At 43.4% G+C, this 23,183-nt stretch overlaps 1 protein-coding gene and 1 pseudogene across 1 annotated transcript in view; both read left to right on the forward strand.

The window, feature by feature from the left end:
* CAP2 (cyclase associated actin cytoskeleton regulatory protein 2) overlaps positions 1-23,183 on the forward strand; it is a 149,668-nt gene that overhangs the window by 84,707 nt on the left and 41,778 nt on the right. The window lies entirely within an intron of this gene.
* LOC118981208 (phosphoserine aminotransferase-like) lies at positions 1,724-22,219 on the forward strand (annotated as a pseudogene).

Here is a 23,183-nt window from a genome sequence, read left to right on the forward strand (position 1 = left end):
ACGTGCCCAGTTCCCCTCATGGGGCCACAGGATGAACTGAGATCAGGCCGTTAGGCAGGCTGGCCTTCTGGGCAGCTTAGAGATCTCTCTCTGGTATTATTACCAGCAGTGCATTTTTCACATCAGGGACCACCAGCTCCTTGTTCTGTGGTGAGATAAATGGGCCATATACTCATAAACTCTGGGCAGGAAGACCTTGATAAAACCCAGAGGAACTTGCCCTAGAAAACAGCCCTGTACACTCTCCTGTGTCTCTCCTCTCCTGGACACATGCAGGTCACTTCTATTTATAGTGGTGTAATTCCAGTGGGAAGAGGGATCCCAGCGACGTGAGTGGGAAGAACTGACCCATTTCCGTTCTTACGTCCTGAGGGATGTGTCTGGGCTGCTAGTCTGAGAGGAAAACCATGTTGGCAGATGAGAGTCAAAGATGATTGACTCCATTCACCTTCTTTCCCAGAGCTCTTCCCTGACAGCGCAGATGTTTGTGGGCAGGGAAAGGTAGAAAAGAACCATTTTTTTCCCCTGCTCTCACGAGTCCACTTCTGTGTATTCAAAACTCGGGCGGGGCCCCCTCTCAGGCAAGCTCTGGTAATGAATTGTTGGAACCCACAGCCGGGCTCAAATGACCAGTGGGTGCCTCTTTGTCAGACACACGCTGTGCATCTGGCAGCATCACCAGGGGTAACGTGATAGGTCTCCCAATTTTAACTTTAACCAAAAAAACATCTGCCAGGTTCATTTCAGCTGACAGGATAAATATCATATTTCTTTACCAATTTGTAAACCCCTTGCTTTTCGTCTCAATCTAACATGCTTCCTGGTGGTTAACAAATGGAAAAGTCAAGTAGGATACAAGCAGGGCTGAGGTGTGTGTTGTGAGTATCAGTCAAGTGCGGGGGTAGGTAGCTTTACGTGGGACGGGCTCCAGTGCCAGCAACACCTAGGTGGCCGACCAGGAAATCTGACTGTGGCAGCACCATATAATTATCTTGGGTGAGAAAACCCAATAGGCATTGGGTTTTGAGAACATTCAGCCACTGCCCGTGAACACCTGGCCTTGTCCCTGTGACAGATGAAGGGTGGGTTGTGTCATTGTCTGGGGGTCTACATCCCATTGCTTCTCTGGACACAAATGGTTCTTAACCAAAGATGGCTTTCTTTCACGGCCTTTGAAATCTATGTTTTATGACTTTCTAGAGTGAAGACTCTTCTAAATGAATCCAAAACACAGTACTGAAATGCCATCGTCCCCCTTGTCTGCTCCCAATGAGAGTGCTGATATAGAAGCGGCAGTGTTTGTTTTGTGACATTACTGGTGAGGTCAGTGGGGAGAGAATTTGGGATAAACAGAAAGGCAAACAGAAACTACATATTTCCCCAGTTCTAATGGAAATGGCATAAATACTGACGGCATTTTATGTGAGATATTTGCCAATATCTCGGGATATCTGAAAGACCTTGTATAGCATATGGGAGACCTTTTAATTCAAGGATCTCAAGATTCTCTTATTCCCTGTTAATTTTTCCAGTGCCATGCCCGAGCACATGGGGAGTGATGTTATACTCGCTCCGTCTCCAGATGGAACGATCAAAGCTCATAGATGTTCAGTTACAGAACCTGCCAGGGACCTGCAGTGATCAGCAGGGTGTTTTCCAACCCAGGGCACAAGCCTCTGCTTACCAGTGCCACCCAGCTTTCCCCAGCCAGGCTTGGTCACCGATGACAGTCCCGTGCAAGAGAGCCAATGAGCTGCCTCTGGGAATCAGGTCTGTGGCTGGCCCTGGGATCAGTGAGGATGGTGAACATGGGCCTCACCCTCTCCGCACCTTTTTTCTGCCCTGCAAGCCCCCACCTCCCATCCACTCCTCCTCCGTTCTTGTCAGCGCCTTCATTACTTTTGGTTAATTTCTACTGACGCTGGAAGAGTGTTAATTAATATCAGCAGAAATTAATAATTATTAATAAGGTCATACTTTTCCCAAAAATACATGCATTTGGAAGGATCTAAATGGTAGCCCTCTCTTCCCACCCTTACCCCCTTTTCCTTGTTTAAAATGCTCCATCTCTTCATTGTCAGGAACCAGAGACTCACAGCACCGTTAAAGTAGCTGTCAAACTCCACCTCCATGGCAGTTTCCGCCAGGCCTCAGCACAGAGCAGGGCCCTCTGAGATGAGGGGGCGGGGAGAAAGAATGGGAGAAGACAGCCTGTCATGTCCCACCATCCCCAGAGCCATAGCGCCGTGAACGTTTGTAATCCCTCTTGTAATACAATCTTCTGTTTGCAGCTAAACCTACTCTAAGAACCAATAAAATAGAAAAGTTCTACAAAATAGTAGGAATCAAAACTCCAGCAATTTGTTACTATTGACCACTTAGATTTTTTCAAGAGAAACCCCTAGATAAATAAGTTATAATATTGAAGCATGGTCAGGATGCCATAAAAAGGCTCTAGGAGCAGTTCTTATAAAGGGGCTCATATACCACCACATGAGATCACTAAAGGCTACAGATCTAAAAATGTTTTCTCTTATCAACTCTATGACCGTAACCCATAGGACAATGGAAGTCACTCTTGCCCTTAAAGCTCAGTTAAGATGAGCTTGAATTCTCATTTTACGTCCTGTGGAAATCTCAGGATATCTGAAAGTCCTTGCGTAGCGTCGTTTTATGGTGACCTCTAGGCTCCAGGATGGGCTGCTGTGGATGGTGTGCACCATCTATATTTTGTGCATCGAATCCAGTGGTTTTCCTGAACTTCGTTAACAGACGACAGTCACGGTTTTAAACAGCATCTTCCACATGAGCATCCTTGGAATCATTCTCTATGTTTTCCTCTGCCATCACTTTTCATACTCACCTCATTCAGCTCAGCACTCAGTAATTGAGTGCCTACTATGTGTCAGGCGGTCAAGATATAGCATAGAAACAAGAGTCCATCCTCATCCTACATTCCTCTCAGATCCACCCCCTTCTCCCAGTCGCCCTAGCTACTGCCTTCCTCAGTCCTATATTAATACTTTGTAAACACCCCCTACCGGCCTCGCTGCCTCTGCTTTGGTGCTGCCTTGCTGCTCCTTGCTCTGCGTCTCTCCTCCCTGCCAGACTGGTTATTTTAAGCCTCCAGTTCAGGAACTGCTCTGCTAAGATCCTCCCAGAGCTCCTTACTGCAATTCACGCTCCTCAGCATTGCGTGCAAGCCTCCCCAACAGCGCACCCCCTTTTGGCTGGGCAGGCTCATCACCTGGGACACCCCCACAGGATTCGTATTCCATGCCACCCAGTAAAGTGTGTCATTTCTGCCATGCCCTGAGTTTTTACGTTGCTTTTTTTTTCTCTGTTGTTCTTTCAGCATAGAATACCTTTTCCCCCTGGCATTTCTTCACATCCTTAAACAAAGAGCAGACATGGCCCCTCTGGGTCACCCCACCGGACCCCACACACCTCAACCTGCTCGTAGCTCACCTTCCCAAGGCTCAGTCACACCACCGTCACTGTGTGTTCACGTGACCATCTCTGTTGTCTGTGAAGAGCACGGAGCCATAAATGTAGTCATTGTGTTAATAGTAATTGTTCAATGAATCTTATTCTCTATTTTTTCAAAAAAAAACACTCATATTACAAACCAACATTAATTTCAGAGATAAAATATTAAGTCTGCCTAAATCTGTTTCCTTTGCTGAAAAAATGGGGATAATAATACTTAATTTCAAAGCCATTTAAGAATTAGCAGCTATTGAGATAGAAACCATAGTATTAGGCACATCATAGTATCTCAATGAATAGTAATTTGCATTTGTCACTGAAGTACACACTTCAAGTTAGCACAGTGACCTCAAATTATTATACTCCACCCCCAGACATGTAAGGAGGAAGGGCGTTAATGAACATGCAGCATCTGTTGATTTACATGTGTTCTGTGAGGCAGATATTATTCTCTCCTTCAGTGAGGGGCAGAATGGAGACGAAAACCCGGAATGGACTCTGGTGCCCGAGGTGCTTGGGAACGCCATTGTGCTGCCCCTTCTGTCAGAAGGGTGAGGGTAGCGAACAGGAGGTCCTGCTATTGGGAGCTGATACCTGTTTTGCCTCTGGCCCACTCCTACAAACACACAGGGTCTAGCAACACCAGAGAGTCTAGAAACTGACACTGATTCCACAACTTTTAAAACAGATGGCTACAAGAGAAATTGCCTTTTAAGAAAATCAACAACACAATAACTACTATTCAGTATTGGTTTCAATAGGCAGTTCTCAGAGTCCAGCGTGGTGCCAGCACGTCACAGGAAGATCCGGTTATGCCTGGCACTGAACTTGGGCAACCTCTCCCAGGGACTATTCCTCAGCATGCCAGAGATTGGCAGGGCGCCCCCCCTGTGCTCCAGCGTGTCTGGTACGTACCAGGAGCATGTAAGGAAATTGCCTCTGATGCTCAAGAAGAGATGACCCAAGTTTCCACCCTGTCCAGCAGGGTCCGCACTGTAAGCTCATTCAGAGTGCATGTTGTAGGCACTCGGCTCTCAATTCTTTGATCAATTATGATTAACTGGACAATAATTCAGTTTTGTTTGTCTATCGGTGACTTACTATTTCTTCGGTGTCCAAGGCCAGTAAAATGTTCAAGTAATTATGAAGATAACAGCTACTGCTTTTAGGCCTATGTTGTATGTCAGACATTGTGCACCCGTGATCATGTCAGTCACCACCAGAGCCCTACGGATGGGTATTACGTATTTCATAGGAGGAGACTGAGGCTCTGCAAGAGGAATTAGCCCCAACTAGTTTGAGAGGTGAGAGTTAAACCCAGATGGGGACTTCTGCAAAGCCAGTGCTTTTTTTTGTTATGCCTGAGAGTATAAGCTCTGGGAGCAGACATATCTGGGTTCAAGTCCCACTTCTGGCCAGATGATCTTGAGCTAGTCACTAAGTAGTTCTCAACCTTGTTTCCTCCTTCATAAAGCAGGAACAATAATGCCAATCTTTCCAAGGTTTTGTGATGTTTAAGATACAAACTACAAGGTATAGTGCCTGGTTTATAGCAGGCAATCAGTAATTTCCCCCCTCCCCTACGCTGATCCCCAGGTGATGCGCACTGCCGAAGGACTCATAGCGACTTTTGTGGGCTTCCCAACACGGCCTGTGCTGAGGACCAAATCCCACCGGCTGCCTAACTCAGCTGCCCTAGTCCCCAGCCTGTCCCCAGGCTCATGCCAGAAGGAGGACATTCATTGAAAGTGCCTTAAGGAAGGAAAGAGTTGGACCTTTAGCCTTTCCTTTGCAGAAATTGTATTTTGTACTTTGTCACCCTAAGGTGTTGATGCTGGACAGGTACATCCTAGAAATTCACAGAAATCTTCTAAAACCAACTATGGGAAATGATGGTATAGTTTTTCTCTCTGTAAGTTTACCAACTTCTTATGATGTTGGCCAGAGATAGGGCACACGTATTCATATTTTAATTTTGTATTTAGGGTCATCAAAAAAGAAACGGACCATATTTAAGAAAGTCGGAAGGACCCAGAGTTGGCAAAGGGAACCTAAAAGAAAAAATAAAAACATGATCGTAAAACACCAAGATTGTCAAGTTGTTACCTGAAACTGCAGCTGGCAGGTTTCATTCTATAATGCTGTTCAGCAGCAGGAATATTATCCTGTACTGCATGCCAAGGTCAAGTGTGTCTGGAATTGACACTGAACTATGTAGCCTAGGAGTGGCTGAATTCAAGTTAGCCATTTGTGGTGGAAAGCACCTTATCCCCTTCTACTTCCTGTTTTCTCTCACTGATACATTATATTCCATTCTCATCACCTGCAAGGCTGTGTCAGACCAGCTAAATCAAATAGAATTAACCAAATATTCAGCCCAAGTATTTCAGTCAGCCGAATAGTCTCACTTACACCTGTTTACGTTACATAAAGCTCCCAAGCACTCCCAGTTCCTTCTCACTGCTCGACCTTTTTTTTCACAGTGTGATGATTTGTTATGTTTATTGTTTGTTGTCTGTTCACCACTTTTAAATCCCATAGGAGAGGTCTTTCTTTTCTCACTAATATCCTCCAAATACCTAGGAGGGTACATGGTACATGATAGGTGTTCAATAAATATATTAACAGATAATAGAAACAAGAAAGCATGATGAGGTCAAGGTAAGCAGACACCAAGCATTTGAGAAAAAGCTTTTGAAGGAAAACAGAGAGAAAAACATAAAAGAAAATATGCGATGCCTTAACTGGTGTCGCTCAGTGGGTGGGGAATCGTCCTGCAAACCCAAAGGTCATGGTGCTATTCCCAGTCAGAGTAGGTGCCTGAGTTGTGGGCAAGGTCCCCTGCTGGGGGCGTGAGAGGCAACTAACTGATGTTTCTCTCCCTCTCTTTCTCCTTCCCTTCCCCTCTCTCTAAAAATAAAAAAATAAAAAACCTTTTAAAACAACATCTGAAAATTTTCTTCATTTATGATTTAAAAAATACACATATCAAAACAGGATAAATCGTTTCCATCTTTAGATAGATAAGTTAATTGCTGCTACCCAGACCACATCTGACTTCTCAGAAGGTTTCATTTTCATTTTCTACCTCACATTACTTTGCTTACTCATTCATTCACCTGTTATGTGACAAGCACTGTATTTAATATAAAAATGCAAGCTAGATAACCAACATGCCCTTACATAACATGGCCAACTCTACCTCAGGTCAACCATCTGAGGCAGTGTGTCTCCATCGGCTGCTACAGTCAGGTAGGCTACGGTACAGATGAAGCCCAGTCCCAGGTTTGGCCTCTCCAAGGGCCAGCTAGTTTCAGGATATAATGAGCAGCTGCCCTGGGAAATTAACAAAAATAATTTTACTGCTAACCACAGAATTGTAAACACAAGTTCCACAGGACTCTTCTGAGAGATCAGAGTTTTATTCTGGTAGGAGTTGTAAATCAGAGAATGTAGCCTCCAGCATAAACGTAAGGCAAGCTCTAAGGTGGTGAGAATAAGGCAAGGATTTTAAAGGCCAGACTTGTGAGGAGTTGCTGATCAAAAGGATGGGTTGCTAGGGGAAAAAACCATAAGCTTACATCATTTATTTTCTGGTTGGTGGTGGTGACCAGATTTTCGGGGTTCTGCTGACTCAGTGGTCAGCAGCTGGGGTTGTGAGATGGAGATGACGGGCAGTTTTAATTGACTCATGGTCAGCAGGTAGAGTCATGGGATGTGGCCACTAGCTGGAGCCCTGAGGCATGTCCAGCAAAGCGGGTGGGGGGACAAGGCACTGCCAATGCCTCAGTTTCTCTTGGGGCCTGCCAAATAAACTAGTAAAGCCAAGTTTTGTAGTGAAAAAAGCAGTGCAAAGAATGTAGTTTGTCAAATAGTCAGAGTTTAAACCACAAAATGGCCTAGTCACTCCAGGGAGGTCAGAGACCAAGTTGCAGAAGGGTCCAGATATTCAGTCACGAAGTTTGATGTCAGAGTCCTCAGTGTGTACACACAACCCAGCTAGCTAGCTGTCTCACAGACGTTTGCTGTGGCACAAGCCACGGCCAGGACAGACACAACACAGAGTTCACCCCCTGACGGTCGTGGGCCAAAAGCCCAGCTTTGCATGTGAGGGCCTTTGCACACTGTGTTGTACTAAATTGAGAAGATTCTCCCAAGCAAAGGCAAGCTGAAGAGTGGAAGCCAGAAAGGGACCGAGTTTAGGAGTGGGGGCAGGGGAATTAAGGACATCAATAGCCATGAAAAAAGAAGAAAGAAAAAACAAAGAAGATAAGGCAAAAGGAGAGGAAGGGATTTGTAACTGCCAATGGTGATTGGAAGCAGAGGGCATGGCTGCTTGGGTGGCAAACGTAGTGAATTGTCGTCTCTGGCAAAGTGGGATTAAGGGTAGACAAAACATTGTGTCAAATCTGAACTCCTGTTCTTCCCGATAAAACCTGTTCCTTCTGCAGTGTCTCCTCCTCAAGTAATGGCAACTCCATTCTTCTGGTTTGCTCAGGTCAAACACCAAGGGGTCACTCCTGCCCCCCTCCTTTGCTCGGACAGCCCACATCCGATCAGAATCTACTCCACACACTCCCCGGTTCCAGCTCTCCTCATCTTCCATCCAAATTGCTGCAAAGTCTCAAATATGATCTCCCTGCTTCTACCTTTTCTCTCCCTCCATCAATCTGTCCTCAATACAGCAAGCAGCCTGAGTGATTCTTATCAGAGAAAATTACATTATGTCATTTATTTACTCAAAACTAGGGTGGTTTTCATCACATTCAGAATACAAGGCAAAGTTCTATCAACAGCCTGTGTGAACCTTGTCCCTGCCATGTCCTCACCCACCTGAGACCCCACCCCTTTCCCCCTCGCTTGTTCCGGCTCCACAGGTCTGCTTGCTATTTCTTAACACTGGAGACCAGCCTTAGGGCCTTCGCAGTGGTTCTTTCCCTCTTGCAATGGTTGTATCTGCTTCCTCCAGGCACCCACATGGTTGATACTGCCTCCAAGCACTGGCTCAAACGTCACCTTTCCAGTGAGACCTACTGGCATCCTGTTTAAATTGAAACCCCTCCTCATGAATATTTCTTAGCCCCTTCACTTGACTCTATCTTTTCCCCCTATGGCTTCTAATACCTAACATGCTATATAATTTTTGTTATTTATTGTGTTTATTGCTTTTTATCTCCTCCTGTGATGGCTAATTTTATATGTCAGCTTGACTGGCCCACACGGTACCCAGATATTTGGTCAAATATTGTTCTGGGCGTTTCTGTGAGGATGTTTTTGGATGAGATTAACATTTAAACCAGTAGACTGAGTCCTAATGTGGGTGGGCCCCATCTGAAGAGTTCAAGGCCTGAATAGAACAAAAGGCTAACCCTCCCCGAGTGAGGGAGGCTTCCTCCCGCCTGACTGCCTTCCAACTGGGACATCAGCTTTTTCCTGCCTTTGGGCTCACAGTGAAACATCCGCTCTTCCTGGCTCTCAAGCCCGTTGGCCTTTGAACTGGAACCACACCATTGGCTCTCCTGCGTCTCCAGCTCACCGATTCACATGTCAGCCTCCAGAGAAACCTGTTTCTCTGGAGAACCCTGACTAATACGCTCCCCATCACATTTGAACAAAAGAGAGCAAAGACCTAAGAGCCCTTGCGTGTTTAACACTGTAAATTGTCTGTACTGTTCACTGCTGTGCCCCCGCACCTCTGACCAGCCCTGGCACCTGGACAAGCACTCGGTGTATGCTTGTTGAATAAATAAAGAAACAAACTAACAGGTAACAAGGTGACTGTCTTTAGACATATCATAATTCCAATCATGTCCGTTTGACTACACACGTAAGAGCTACAGGCTTTATATCTAATAACTGAGCCAAAAATCAAAGAATGAGCTTCTTGCACATGCCTCGTAGAAAGTAATTCTGGGTGTGCATCACACTTTGTTCTGGCTTCACACACACTGCTGGTCATACATTCCCTTTGTGGTCAGTGTGAAAAGCCAGGCACAGCGAGCTACAAACACTGCCAGACTTTGAGTGCACAGGATCCACAGCATAAGGAAGCCTTGGAAACAGTCAAAATCCCTCTTGGGAAACAAAAAAGCATCCATGGCCACGGGCAGCTCAGAGAGAACAGAGCTCAAGACCTGAAGGCTAAAGGCAAATGTCATTAGCCATCAGTTTGCTCTGCAAAAGGAAAAGAATGTTGTGATTCAGCGGTGTTGCTTCTAAATGGCCTGCCTTTCCACACACAAGGTTAGACGTGTGAGAGAAGAAAGAAAAAACAAAGAAGATAAGGCGAAAGGAGAGGAAGAGATTGTAACTGCCAATGGTGATTGGAAGCAGAGGACATGGCTGACCAAAAAAAGAACAGAAAGACAGCAGTGGGAAATAGAATCTCAGTGCAGAGGGGGAGGGCTAGGCCAACAGCCCTCCCAGAGATTATTACAGCTCCTGAAAACAACGTGTGTGTGTGTGTGTGTGTGTGTGTGTGTGTGTGTGTTGGAGACCAGAGAGAAGAGATGTCTTGTCTTCCATTAAATGCCCTTGAAAGTGTCTCCATGGTAATGAGCAAGAGCCACTGGACAGGAAAAGAACAAATGACTACAGGATGAGGAGCCCAGCAGATCTCTGTGAATCCCCAAAGCCACTCCACATGCCCCCTAGCAGCCCTTCCCAGAGTCTGCTCCACAGAATACCAGTGCCCTGGAAAACCCAGGGCAGGGAGGGAGGGCACAAGATAAAAAAAGCTAAATATAGTTAACTAGGTTTCTGTAGGACCTCCTCTAGTATTCTGAGGTGAATCATGACTGGCCAAGTGGGGGTGGGCAGGGGAGTGCCATACGAAGAATTCCCTCAGCTCCGCTGACAGGGCGGCAGCATTTGTGTTGAGCTGCCCACCAAACTGAGGCCAGTGCTCTGTGGGACACACTGTGGGATGCACTGTTTCCGAGAAAAGCAAACACTGGAATCTTACAAAGATTGTGCTAACTTTAAGAAAGAAGCACATTTCTGATTAAGGATGATTGGGGCAAAGTATCGGTAGCTTGGCAGAATACTGCAACCCAGAAACTACACTGTGGGATGTCTTACGACTCACAGGGTGGTTGTTGAAATTGTTTGCATCCTGGAGTTTGAAAAGGAAACTATAGCTGTCATCTCAGCAACATTCTGCTGAAATGCATGTCCGAGAAAAGATGTGGCTATTGCTGGGACATTTATCCAGGGGAAAGACAACGACCCAGGAAATGCAGTTGACTGGGCTGGGACCTGTCAACTGGTGGCTTTGGTAGTTTACACTGAGATTCACCGTGAGGAAGGAGACACGATTGGTGAACAACAATCACCACGGAGTTCGATGTGAGGTTAATGTTCAACCAATGTTGGTAGAAAAAAATTCAGGGCAATTTGGATTTTTTTATTTCAAGGAACAAGTTTCTGATCACAGTATATTGTTTTAGATTTTATGTAGCCGATGAATTTGAAGGGTTTTGCCAGTTTTCTCCAATTTATATCCCTGGAGATTGTTGGTGAGTGAAGTCCCTGGGCATTTAATTGAGATCTACTGCCTTTCAGCTTTAATGTTCAGAATCCCATAAAGTAAAATTATAAGGGATAATAAAATTCTTCACTGTCAGAAGCCAGATGGTACCTACCAGAGAGGGGAAGAACTGCGATGTTCTCGGCTGGGCCAATAAAATAATCTGAAACAACAACAAAGTGCAGGATCCGACTCCTCTTGGCCACCCAGTCTATCCTCGTGTGCTTACTGTGGATAACCAGGTTACGCTTCTGATTTTCAGCCTAATTTTCCCTCCTGGTTCCTCTCGGCCATGATTTTGTATATCTTTATTTGTCATTGCCTATTATTGACCCACTGCTTCCTTCCTGGATGTCAAATAATCTAGCTAATCCCTTGTCCCTGCTGTGAACCCAGCATTTTCTAGAGCTCATTTTGTCTAGTCTGGCCACACAGAGGGTTTCACGGAGCTTCCTGTGTGCCCTATGTTCATTCGTTAGCCTGCACACCAGTGCATGAACGGGAGAGATGTTTGCTCAGACGGGCTGTTCTTTTTGCACTACCAAGAAAAGATTTTACCCATCAGGACAACTTTAATGAAATCTAGAAATCTTTTTAAAAATTTATTTTATTGATTATGCTATTACAGTTGTCCTATTCCCCCCTTCATTCTCCTCCACCCTGCACACCCCTCCCCAACCATTCCCCGCCTTTGGTTCATGTCCATGTGTCACAACTTCTTGAGATTCTGTATTTCCCATAGTATTCCTGCCCTCCCCCTTGTCTATTTTCTACCTACTGTCTATGCTACTTATTCTCTGTACTTTCTCCCCCCTTCTCCTCCTACCACTCCCCTGTTGCTAACCCTCTATGCGATCTCCATTTCTATGGTTCTGCTCTCAATCTAGCTGTCCTCTTAGTTTGCTTTTGTTTTAGATGTGATTGTTGATAACTGTGAGTTTGCTGTCCTTTCACTGTTCATACTTTTCATCTTCTTTTTCTTAAATAAGTCCCTTTAACATTTCATATAATAAGGGCTTGGTGATGATGAACTCCTTGAATTTGACCTTATCTGAGAAGCACTTTATCTGCCCTTCCATTCTAAATGAAAACTTTGCTGGATAGAGCAATCTTGGCTGTAGGTCTTTGGATTTCATGACTTGGAATACTTCTTTCCAGCTCCTTCTTGCCTGGAAGGTCTCTTTGGAGAAATCCACTGACAGTCTGATGGGAACTCCTTTGTAGGTGACTGTCCCCTTATCTCTTGCTGCTTCTAGAATTCTCTCCTTCATTTTCATCTTGGCTAATGTAATTATGATGTGCCTTGGTGTGTTTCTTTTTGAGTCCACCTTTTTTGGGACTCTCTGAGCTTCCTGGATTTTCTGGAAGTCTATTTCCTTTGCCAGATTGGGGAAGTTCTCCTTTATTATTTGTTCAAATAAGTTTTCCACTGTGGCTGTTCCTCTTCCCCTTCTGGTACACTGATAATTTGGATGTTGGAACGTTTAAAGATGTCCTGGAGGTTCCTAAGCCTCTCCTCTTTATTTTGAATTCTTGTTTCTTCATTCTTTTCTGTTTGGTTGTTTCTTTCTTCCTTTTGGTTCACTCCATTGATTTGAGTCCCAGTTTTCTTTCCATCACTATTGGTTCCCTGTGCATTTTGCTTCATTTCACTTAGTGTAACCTTCATTTTTTCATCTAATTTGTGACCAAAATCAACCAGTTCTATGAGCATCCTGATCACCAGTATTTTGAACTGTGCATCTGAAAGGTTGGCTATTTCTTGATTGCTTAGAATTATAGGCTCTGGGGCTTTGAGCTGTTCTTGAGCCATAATGTTTTGGTCTGGTTGCACCTGTTATGTATGAGGGACAGAGCCTTAAGTGTTCACTAGGGCGGGGCGATCCAGTTGCTGGGTTGTGACACTGTACGTGGGGGCGGGGTCAGAGAGGGAAAAATAGTGCTTTGCTCTGCTCTCTCTCAGATTTCTGTCCCCTCTGTGGCTTCCCACAAGCAAATTGGGCCCCTCTGGTGCTGGTTCCTGGGTGTGTGGGCCCGTGTACTCTCCAGGACCCTGTGCATCTCTCCAATAACTCTCTGTGGGCCTGGGAGCCTCTCCCGGCCCCTCGACCGCAAAAGTCTTTCCAGTTGGTGTTTTCAGGCTCTAATTCCAGTCACTGGGGCCCTAGCCTGAGCAGTCTGCCTCACTGTTCGCTCCTTCTCTTGGTTTATCTATGCGCAAATATGTGACCTCAGTCAGCCAGCCGCCATGTGCCCTCACTGGGTCCACCCGTCGCCACCCCACACCTGGGATTCGACATCCACTGCCACCTATGCTCCTGGGTTGGTACCAAACGAGCTTTCAAGCCTGATGCCACTCTGCCACTAACTCTGCCCCTCTTACCGGTCTAGCTGAGTGATTCATTGTTGTCGGACTTCCGTTCAGTTCAATTTTCTGTGTTTTGGCTGCGTTTTTGTTACTAAAAGTTCGTTGTCTTTAAACTTAGTTGCACAAGGAGGCACAGTGTTTCCACCTACACCTCCATCCTGGCCGGAAGTGAAATCTAGAAATCTTAACCCAAGGGAACAATTAATCCTTTTTTTTTCTGCCTTCTGACCCTTGTTGTGGGAAGATCCAGGGTATAAGATATTGTAAGGACACAAACTATTGTGAGTCATTATGTAAACATTTAGATTTTCATTGAACTTGATGTTTTATATCACCCTAGCCTTCTGAAACATGTCAAACATGAGCTTAAAGAAAATGGCGGCCCACATATCTCTCGAGCAGAACTGTGTTCCTGTTCTGATGAATAACTTGTAGGCTTTGGAGTGAGTGCCCCCCAGATACTGAAGCACAAAAACTAAAAATGAGGAGAGATAGGGCTCACACCTGTGAACTGCGGCAAAGACAAAAAGCAGTAGGAACTGACAAAGACCTGTCCCTTGCTCATTGTGTCAATGGCCCCAAAGTCCTAACTTAAGGCTTTGAATGATTCTGACAAGTTAAAGTGTGTTGATAGCAGCAGCGTAAATTGGTATCTGAAAAGTAAGAAAATGACTTTGGAGAAGCTCTTTAACCTATGGTTTGCTGAAAGCTTTTGCAGAAAAGACTTTATGTTAAAAATACCCAATTAACAACTGCCAGTGCTCACTGTTCTGTCTTTCTGACAAAAATAGAACAATACAACATCAAGCTGTAGCACCACCCCTGAGGCTTCGTGTAAATAGTTCTAGCCCCAGGCTCCAGACCTCCTGTTGCCAGCGGAGCTTCGGCACTAGTCGGTAAAGGCCCACCGTACTGGTGACCCTGGGCCCCGGTGCAATGTTAAATTATGTTCTGTCCACATGGGTGCCTGTCCTTATTATTTTCTATGCTTTTCTACATATCTGAAACAGTTGGTTTTTTAAACAAGTTACTACTAAAAATGTGCTTATGAGTATAGTGGGTAGTTGAACATTCATTTAAAATGTAAATAGGAGTTCATGCGTGTTATAAGCTTCTCACGTAGGCATCAGTACAAGGCAGCTCTCTGAGGTAGTCCTCTGATTTCCCCGAGGAAACCAAGCCTCCTTGGTTTTACTCTCTAAGAATGATTTTTAAGGAATATAAGCAAAAGGCTTTGGAATTCTTGAGTGTATTTGTAAGAGAGTTTATCAACCCAAAGTAAAAAATATATGTGGAATGTAAAGCCTTAAGAACATATAAAAAATTTTCCAAGGAATTTGTCATGATGCAATATAGTAACAACTACCATAGTATCATGTATCTTTGGGGTGCTCAATAGGTTGTTTATCTAGGTTGACTTCTGTGACAGTTTGCAAATGTTTTAAATTTTCAAGTCGTCTTAAATGTACGAATGTTTCTGAAAGTATTTCCATGAGGCCTGTCTAAAATCTCCAAAGATAGTGGAAAATATTTATATAAGAAAAGCAGGAAGGGAATGAGCCTCAAAAATAACTACAATCGCACTGATCAAGTTAATTCAAATTAACATTTCTGATCAAAAATAATTTGCTCCTTCTGACTTAAAGTAGTGGAAACAATCGCTTTATTTATTAGACTTTACCCAAATAATATATTTTTAGAGCAAACACTCTTTCTGATTGGGATGAACTTTGCCTGAGAAAATGTTAACTATTCTTCTTCATTTGAATAACTTATTTTAATAAATTCTGAATATATTTTCCTGAAGCTACCTTCCTGATAGTAAAAAAGAGGCCATATATATATATATATATATATATATATATATTCTTACATCTATGAGAAATTTTTTCTACCATTGAAGGTTACAAAACTTAATTACAAAAGAAATGCATGTACGTATTAGAAAATTACATACACCCAGGTATTAGAATACCTGGATAAGCCAATAAGATTAAATAAAATTGTTATATTAACACTTTGAGGTGTATCTTTCCATATGTTTTTTGTGTTAAAGCTCACACACATGTACCCAAATAGAATCAACTGCTAAAACTTAGCACAAAAACACATAAGCCAAAGTAATATGATCAATACTTGGTAGTGTGGTTGGCTAAGAAGTACTGCTTAACACTAGGTTTCTTAGAATTTTAAATGCAGGTGGGATCCAATAATGTAAAAGTCCGATTTTTACTTTAATACCATTAAGTTTGCCTGAGTTGTCCTAGTAATGACTTTGTAGTATTTATGTTTATAACACCCTTTCTAAGATGACGACGGCATTCTCATAATACTTGCCAAGAACACATTGATGGGGTCTGTGTTTTCATGCTTGTTTGTTTTAATTGAACTGCTTGACTTCAACTCCGAGGACTGTTCTTCGTGGCCTTAACCATTACTTTAAAATCAGTTACGTTATCTTTAAAGATACCTCTAATAATTATATCTACAAGAAAAAAACCATTTAGCAGTAGTTCTCAATGTGGTGGAATTAGGAATGTTTATTGTTTACTCGTGTTTTCCCATCTGTATTTTCTAATGTTTCATAAAGACATATAGTATTAATTTTATTATCATAAAAAGGAATTATTTTTTTAAAAGTAACAACAGATTGATCCACTTTCTACCTGATGTAGAGCCACATTAGAACCCTGGGTTCCAGAAATAGACTTATTTCATTTAATTTAATGATAAATCTTTGAAGTCAAACTCCCAGGGTTTGTTCCATCTCTTGCAAAACAGCATGAGTGGGAATTTGGTTTTCCTTTTTGGGTAACATTTCTACAAAGCTTGCTGATAAAACTCTTTAATTTTACTTTCTGCAAAACAATTATTTCTGGAGCTAAACTGAGATGAAGCTGATAATGGGTCTCAATTCTTCAACTTTAGAGCAGAAACTAAAGTCATAAAGTCCTGAAATACTCTCCAAAGCCCAGTGCCATCAAGCTAAAATAGCCCTTGGAAACATTTGCTGGAACTTGCAGTTTGGGCATTGTATCTCCTTCATTTTAGCCATTTTTCACCTTTTATTAAAGCCACAGAAACCTGGGGAAGGCAGAGGAGATTTATCAGCTAATCTTCATGTGAGTCTTGAAAAAACTATTTTCTTTCGGGGAAGCACCTTCCAGAATAAAAGAAACATGAGTGATAAATTTAAAAAGAATAATCTGAGTGAGATGAATGTAGAATTAACAGATCTGAAGTCATTCCAAAGCCTGCTGGCTTTTAGATGTGCCTGAGGGGCCATCGCCAATGCATTCCATTGAGAACACCCAGGGTGCCTCTTAAATGTATCTCTTTCTATCAGTGGAAAGTCCTTTTGCTGTGTTAATGGACATCAGCACAATTCAACCAATGTTTATTGAGTACGCCTAATATATGCTTAATGCTTAAACAGATGGTAGTACCTCTAATAACCTTCTCATTTGCTTGTCACGTGACATCCCACACAATCAGCCTCGGTGGAAATCACACCATAACTCTAATGCTCTCTCTCTGTTTTTGATTCCAGCTGTGAAAGTTCAGGATGAGCTGGAGAATGTAAGCCTAGTTTAAAGTACAGGAGAAATCGATTGGCACGAAATAAAAGCTGTACTATTTATTAAGGTTGTGCAAATAGCTATTAAACTTAGTTCTCTCGGCATTGCTTTCTTTCTTTTTTTTTTTAAATGAAGACAGTTCTTCACGAAATTGCCAAACTGAGGCAGAAAGAAACTTTCTCAACCTTTATAATGCTTTCATCAGATAACCATATAAAATATCTCCCCGAGTACTCTGTCTCCTCAGACTTTAGAGTTTGTTCTTGAGAAGTTAGAGATAAACAAATATGGCCTTAATAAATCTATCTAACATTGTAAATATACAGTTTCTGGTTCTTTTTCCCTTTGGGGCAGAAGGCCAGGTTTCACCAACAATTCAGATATTCTGGCCTTTCTCAAAAATGTCATTGCTCTCTGGCTGGGTGGCTCAGTTGGTGGGAGTGTCATCCCCTGCACCAAAAGGTTGTGGGTTCAATCCTCAGTCAGGGCACATACTTAGGCCGTGGGTTCAATACCAGTTGGGAGTGTGTATGGGAGGCTACTGACTGATGTTTCTTTCTCACATTGATGTTTCTCTCTCTCTCTCTCTCAAATTAGTACACATATCCTTGGGTAAGGATTTTTTTTAAATGTCATTACATCAAGAATATTATGTCTTGGCAAATTGTTGCAGAAAATTAAGTTGTTTTTCAGTAGTTTTGCCATAATTATAAATCACCTGTCTTCTTGGAAAACTGATAACACACCTTTGACTGGGTGTTGGATTTGGACTAAAAAGAATCCCATGAGGAAGGAAATGTTTCACTTCTGAAGAGAAGATCCTGTGGAGAGGAATTAAACCTGACTTTTGGCAGCCATTAGCCAGCAAGCATGGAAGAGCATGTTTAGGGCAGGAATACTCAGAGGGTTTTGTTTGCTTTATTGCTGTTGAGGGTTTGGAGTGTTTGTTTGCTTTACCTGTACTGGCTTTTCACCCTTGTATTAGTTTGCTCAGGCTGCCAGCACAAAGCACCACAGACTGAAGGAGGAATGGAGGTGGGGGGGGGGGGTTCTTAAATAACAGAAATTTGTTTTCTCCCAGTTCTGCAGACTGGAAGTCTGAGACCAAGGTGTCAGCAGGTTTTGCCTTAAGCCTCTCTCCTTGGCTTGTAGTTGGCTGTCTTTTGGTATCTTGCCTCTGGGCATGACTGTGTCCTAATTGCCTCTTCATGTAAGGACACTCATTGGATAAGGGTCCACCCTAATGATCTCCTTTTAATTAAATTACCTCTTTAAAGGCTCTACTGACAAATACAATCACATTCTGAGGTACCAGGAATTCGGACTTCAACACAGAAATTTGGAAAGAACACCATTCGGCCTGTAACAGCCCCGATTCAGGGTCCTCTGGCCAAATCTGTAAGATCTTGACTGTGTTGCTTAGAAGGGAAAGTGAGAAGGTGGGAAACATGAATTTTTCTCAAGGTCTGTCTGGCTGCTGTGTAGGGGCGACTTCCTCGCGAGTCCCCCCATGTGCCACGGATGAAAGTGAATATGGCCGAGACATGACGTGATCTGCTTAGGGAGGAGAAGTGGCCATTTTCCCAGAGGAAAAAGGCCCTGGGCTGGTGGCCAGTTTCTCAGGGAAGACAAAGGCCAGCAGCGGCTGGTTTCTCCAAGGAGAAAAAGGCCCTGAGCTCCCTCTTCCAGGGTTTTTATTGGGTTGTAATACACAGGAATACAGGGTGGCAAGGATCAAACACTGGATAACATTTTGAAGAAATCTGAGGGCTTAGCATGAGTCTGAGTTTGTCAGGAACAGAGTTTTAGGGTTTCCTGCTCAAACCCTTAACATATGAATGAAAGCACTCTTAGCAGAGCACATTTCACAGGTTTATCAGGAAGTCTTTGTGATGCCCGATTTTTCCCCAGAACACGCTCTAGCAAGGCAAGGAGCTGCACCTCTCCCCAACAGGTATTCAGGCTTAAGGGGATTAAAGCCAGGAAGCACTTCTCCCAGAGAACATGGGGACTTGCGCTATGTCAAAGCTGGAGGGCCAGAGTCCATTGCTCCCTCTTTGTTGCAGCCCCTGCCCAGTCCTTCCATGAAGGCCTCCCAAGTGTTCGAGTCTGGCTTAGGTTGCCCCCCGCTGTGAGGGGTCTTACCTGTCATTGACTTCCGACCAAGCTTTGGGGGCAGGGAGAGGAAACTGAGGCATCATTTGCTACCAGAGACAAGCTTTATCTCCTTCGGCTGGCACTCCAAAGGTTGTCCCTCAACCTTAGCCACAAGGGGTCGAGATACAATTCCTAGAACCAGGCAGAGCGGGCGGCAGTACTGCTGCAGCAACATTTTTTTGTTTTCCCCTCCAACGTGGAAGAATTACAAAGTTCACTGAGAACTTTGAGCACACTTTGCTTTCTTTCCCTACATTTCTTTTTGTTTCTCCCAGGTAAAAATGCGCCTCTGTCAGTCTGCATATCTCAACTAGGAAGTCACTCCCCTTGTGTTTGCCTATCAGTGACAGGAAAGAGCTGGTCAGTGCGTCTTGTCAGTCAGAGCCTCTTTAATGGGCAGACACCTTGGAGATCACCCACAATGTACTGAATGCTATACCAGTGCAGACGTGTTCTCTCATTTCCTCCTCATAGCAGCCCTGGGAGGTGGGTGCCACTATCGAGACCAATTTGCCGGTGCAAGCATGGAGTTATAGACGCGTTTGGTAATTTGTGGAAAGTCCTACAGCTTAGTGCCCTGGGGAGCAAGGATGTGAACCCAAGTGGTCTCATTTTAGACCTGAGCCCTTAATCTCTTCACAATACCTTTCCCTACTGACCTTGAAGAAACCTGTGCATGGAAAGCTAACTGTGTTTTTCTGAGTATCTGATAGAGTCATCTTCAGGATTCACAGAAGGCCTTGATTTTAGCTCCAGCTCTACTAGCACTTGCTGATCTTGACTCAGTAAAGTAACCTCTCTGAGCTTGCACCCCAATTGTATAGAACGGGAGAATTGTATTAGACCCACATTTTCTAAACTTCTAGACTGAAATTCATAAGAAGATATACATTGTATTTTGCAGCCCAGCAAGGACACACTCACTCATGCACTGTAGACTGGAAACAAATGTTCATAAAACACCCTTTCTACATTCAAAGGCCTTCTAATATTTTTATTTATTCTATTTTTGTAATACTGGTGTGACCTACTCAGTTCAGTTTGTCAAAACCTAAACTAGAGGNTGCCATTATAGAGGCCAATTTGCCGGTGCAAGCATGGAGTTATAGACATGTTAGGTAATTTGTGGAAAGTCCTACAGCTTAGTGCCCTGAGGAGCAAGGACGTGAACCCAAGTGATCTCATTTTAGACCTGAGCCCTTAATCTCTTCACAATACCTTTCCCTAATGCTACTGACATAGAAGAAACCTGTGCGTGGAAAGCTAACTGTGTTTTTCTGAGTATCTGGTAGAGTCATTTTCAGGATTCACAGAAGGCCTTGATTTTAGCTCCAGCTCTACTAACACTTGCTGATCTTGACTTAGTAAAGTAACCTCTCTGAGCTTGCACCCCAATTGTATAGAACGGGAGAATTGTATTAGACCCACATTTTCTAAACTTCTAGACTGAAATTCATAAGAAGAGATACATTGTATTTTGCAGCCCAGCAAGGACACACTCACTCATGCACTGTAGACTGGAAACAAATGTTCATAAAACACCCTTTCTACATTCAAAGGCCTTCTAATATTTTTATTTATTCTATTTTTGTAATACTGGTGTGACTTACTCAGTTCAGTTTGTCAAAACCTAAACTAGAGGACCCACTTTAGATTCCTGTGATTCTAAAATTCTGTTAGCCTACATGGATTTTATTTAGACCCTCTCTTATTAAATACACAGTCATCAGAGAAATGCAAATTAAAGCCACAATGAAATACCACCTTACACCTGTAAGAATGACATCATCAATAAATCAGCAAATAAGTGTTGGCTAGGATGCAGGGAAAAAGGAGCCCTGGTGCATTATAGATGGGAATGCAGATCGGTGCAGCCACTGTAAAAAAACGTATATGAAGGGTCCTCAAAAAATTAAAAATATCTCCCCCAATGACTTGCCAGTGGTAGACATCATAGCAGGGACGCCCAGAGGCAGATAATCAACTTCAACTTTGGGCCAACTGACTTGAGGCAGGGGGTGCGAGCAGGGAATTTGAGGCAGGGGACTGCGAAATTGCTATGCTCAGTATTGTTAGATATAAAATAAATTATTAGACTACAAAGGCATTGAGATCAGTGTTCTTAAAATGAGCCACAGGCCATCAGATTTTGCTAAGATTCTTAACACAGAGGATTGTGTTCAGAAATTGCTAGCTGTTCCAGACAACTACAAGGAGATTTTTGTGCCAGGAGGTGGCTCTGGCTAGTTCAGTGCTGTCCCCTTAAGCTTAATGGGCCCCAAAGCAGGAAGGTGTGCTTTGTGGTGACAGAGCTTGGTCAGCTAAAGCCACAGAAGAAGTCAAGAAGTTTGGGACTATGAACATCATCCATCCTAAACTTGGGAGTTGTACAAAAATTCTAGACCCAGCACCTGTACCCTCAGCCCTGATGCCTCCTACGTGTATTAGTGTGCCTATGAGACTGTGCATGGTGTTGGGTTTGACTTTATCTCTGGTCTCAAGGGAGCAGTGCTGGTTTGCAGCATGTCTTGAAACCTCCGATCCCAAGCCAGTGAACATTTCCAAGTTGGGTGTGATATTGGCTGGCGCACAGAAGAATGTTGGCCGAGCAGGGGTCATGGTGGTGTGGTGATCATCGGCAGGGTTTGCCCTCGGAGAGTGCCTCCCAGGCCAGGAGCTCAAACTCCTCATACAGTACACCTCCCTGAGGCAGCGTCTACGACATGGTCTTGATCCTGGAATGGATTATGAACAATGTCAGTGCAACAGCCATGAACAGGCTTCACTCCATCAAAGCACAAATGATTTATGATATCACTGATCATTCGCAGGGATTCTGTATATGTCCAGTGGAGCCCCAGAACAGAAGCAAAATGAATATTCCATTCCACATTGGTAATGCCAAAGGAGACGATGCTTTAGAAAAAGGTTTCTCGATAAAAGCTCGATTTTGTTTGTTTGCTGGTTTTGTTTAGCTCCAGATAAACCTGTTGGCTAAATATAACCTCCCAGAAAGGGCACAGGTCTGCAGGAGACATCCAGGCCTCTCGGTGTAATGTGCTCACCATTGAGGATATTCAGAGCTGGCAGCCTTCATGAAGAATTGTTTTGGAGGTGCATCAGCTATGAACACATCCTAACCAACATATATTCTAACTTTGAACAATGGTCAAAATTTAAAGTAACTTCACAATGGCTTCAAAAACTTAAACATGGTATTTTCCTCAAAGAAATGTGCTTATTATAGAGTCTTCTCTTTTTTTACCCCCAAGACAGCAAAACATCCACAGCTCTGCAAAGCTAGTCGGATTAAACAGTGCCTTAATTTCGACTTGAATAGAAAGCATTTTTAAAAATCTTCCCTTAGCTTTTCTAGTGATTCCAGCTTATTTTGTCTTTGCGGCTACTTTTTCTAGCTAGATCTCAGTCCTCAGACTTACTTGTGTGCTTAATTAGGCAAATGCAGTTAATGTTCCTGGAGGGGCACCAACATGCAGCAGAGAGAGTGATTGGGGTCTTCTGGGTGCTAAATCTTGATCTTTTCCAAAATGACAGCGGTGGGGACTCCTGGGTTGGAGAGCTATTCACTCAGGTCAACAATGACCATGTGTCACTTTACAAGGTTTAGAAGTTCCCTGATTAATTTTACTTTCAGTTACTAGAGAGAAGTGTGTGGCCAGAGTGATGATGTGAGCTCTGGAAGATGCTTGCTGAAGAGTCTTTCCCCCTATTGTTTAAACAAGGTCAATCCTAAATGATCTAAAAAAATTCAAATTAGGAGTAGTATGACCCAGCATCCCACTTCCGGGTACTCATCCAAAGAAATTCAAAACAGTAATTTGAAAATATAAGCATACTTATGTCCAATGCAGGGTTATTTACAATAGCCAACAGATGGAAGCAACCTAGGTGTCCATCAGTAGACAAATGGATAAAAAAAGATGTGGTACATATATACAATGGAATATTACTCAGCCATAAAAAAGAATGAAATCTTATCATTTATGACAACATGGACAGATGCAGGGGTGTCCAACCTTTTGGTGTCTTTGGGCCACACTGG

The sequence above is a fragment of the Sturnira hondurensis genome, unplaced genomic scaffold (assembly GCF_014824575.4).
Source record: "Sturnira hondurensis isolate 20B ecotype Veracruz unplaced genomic scaffold, ASM1482457v3 Scaffold0023817, whole genome shotgun sequence".
Taxonomy (NCBI): Eukaryota; Metazoa; Chordata; class Mammalia; order Chiroptera; family Phyllostomidae; genus Sturnira; species Sturnira hondurensis.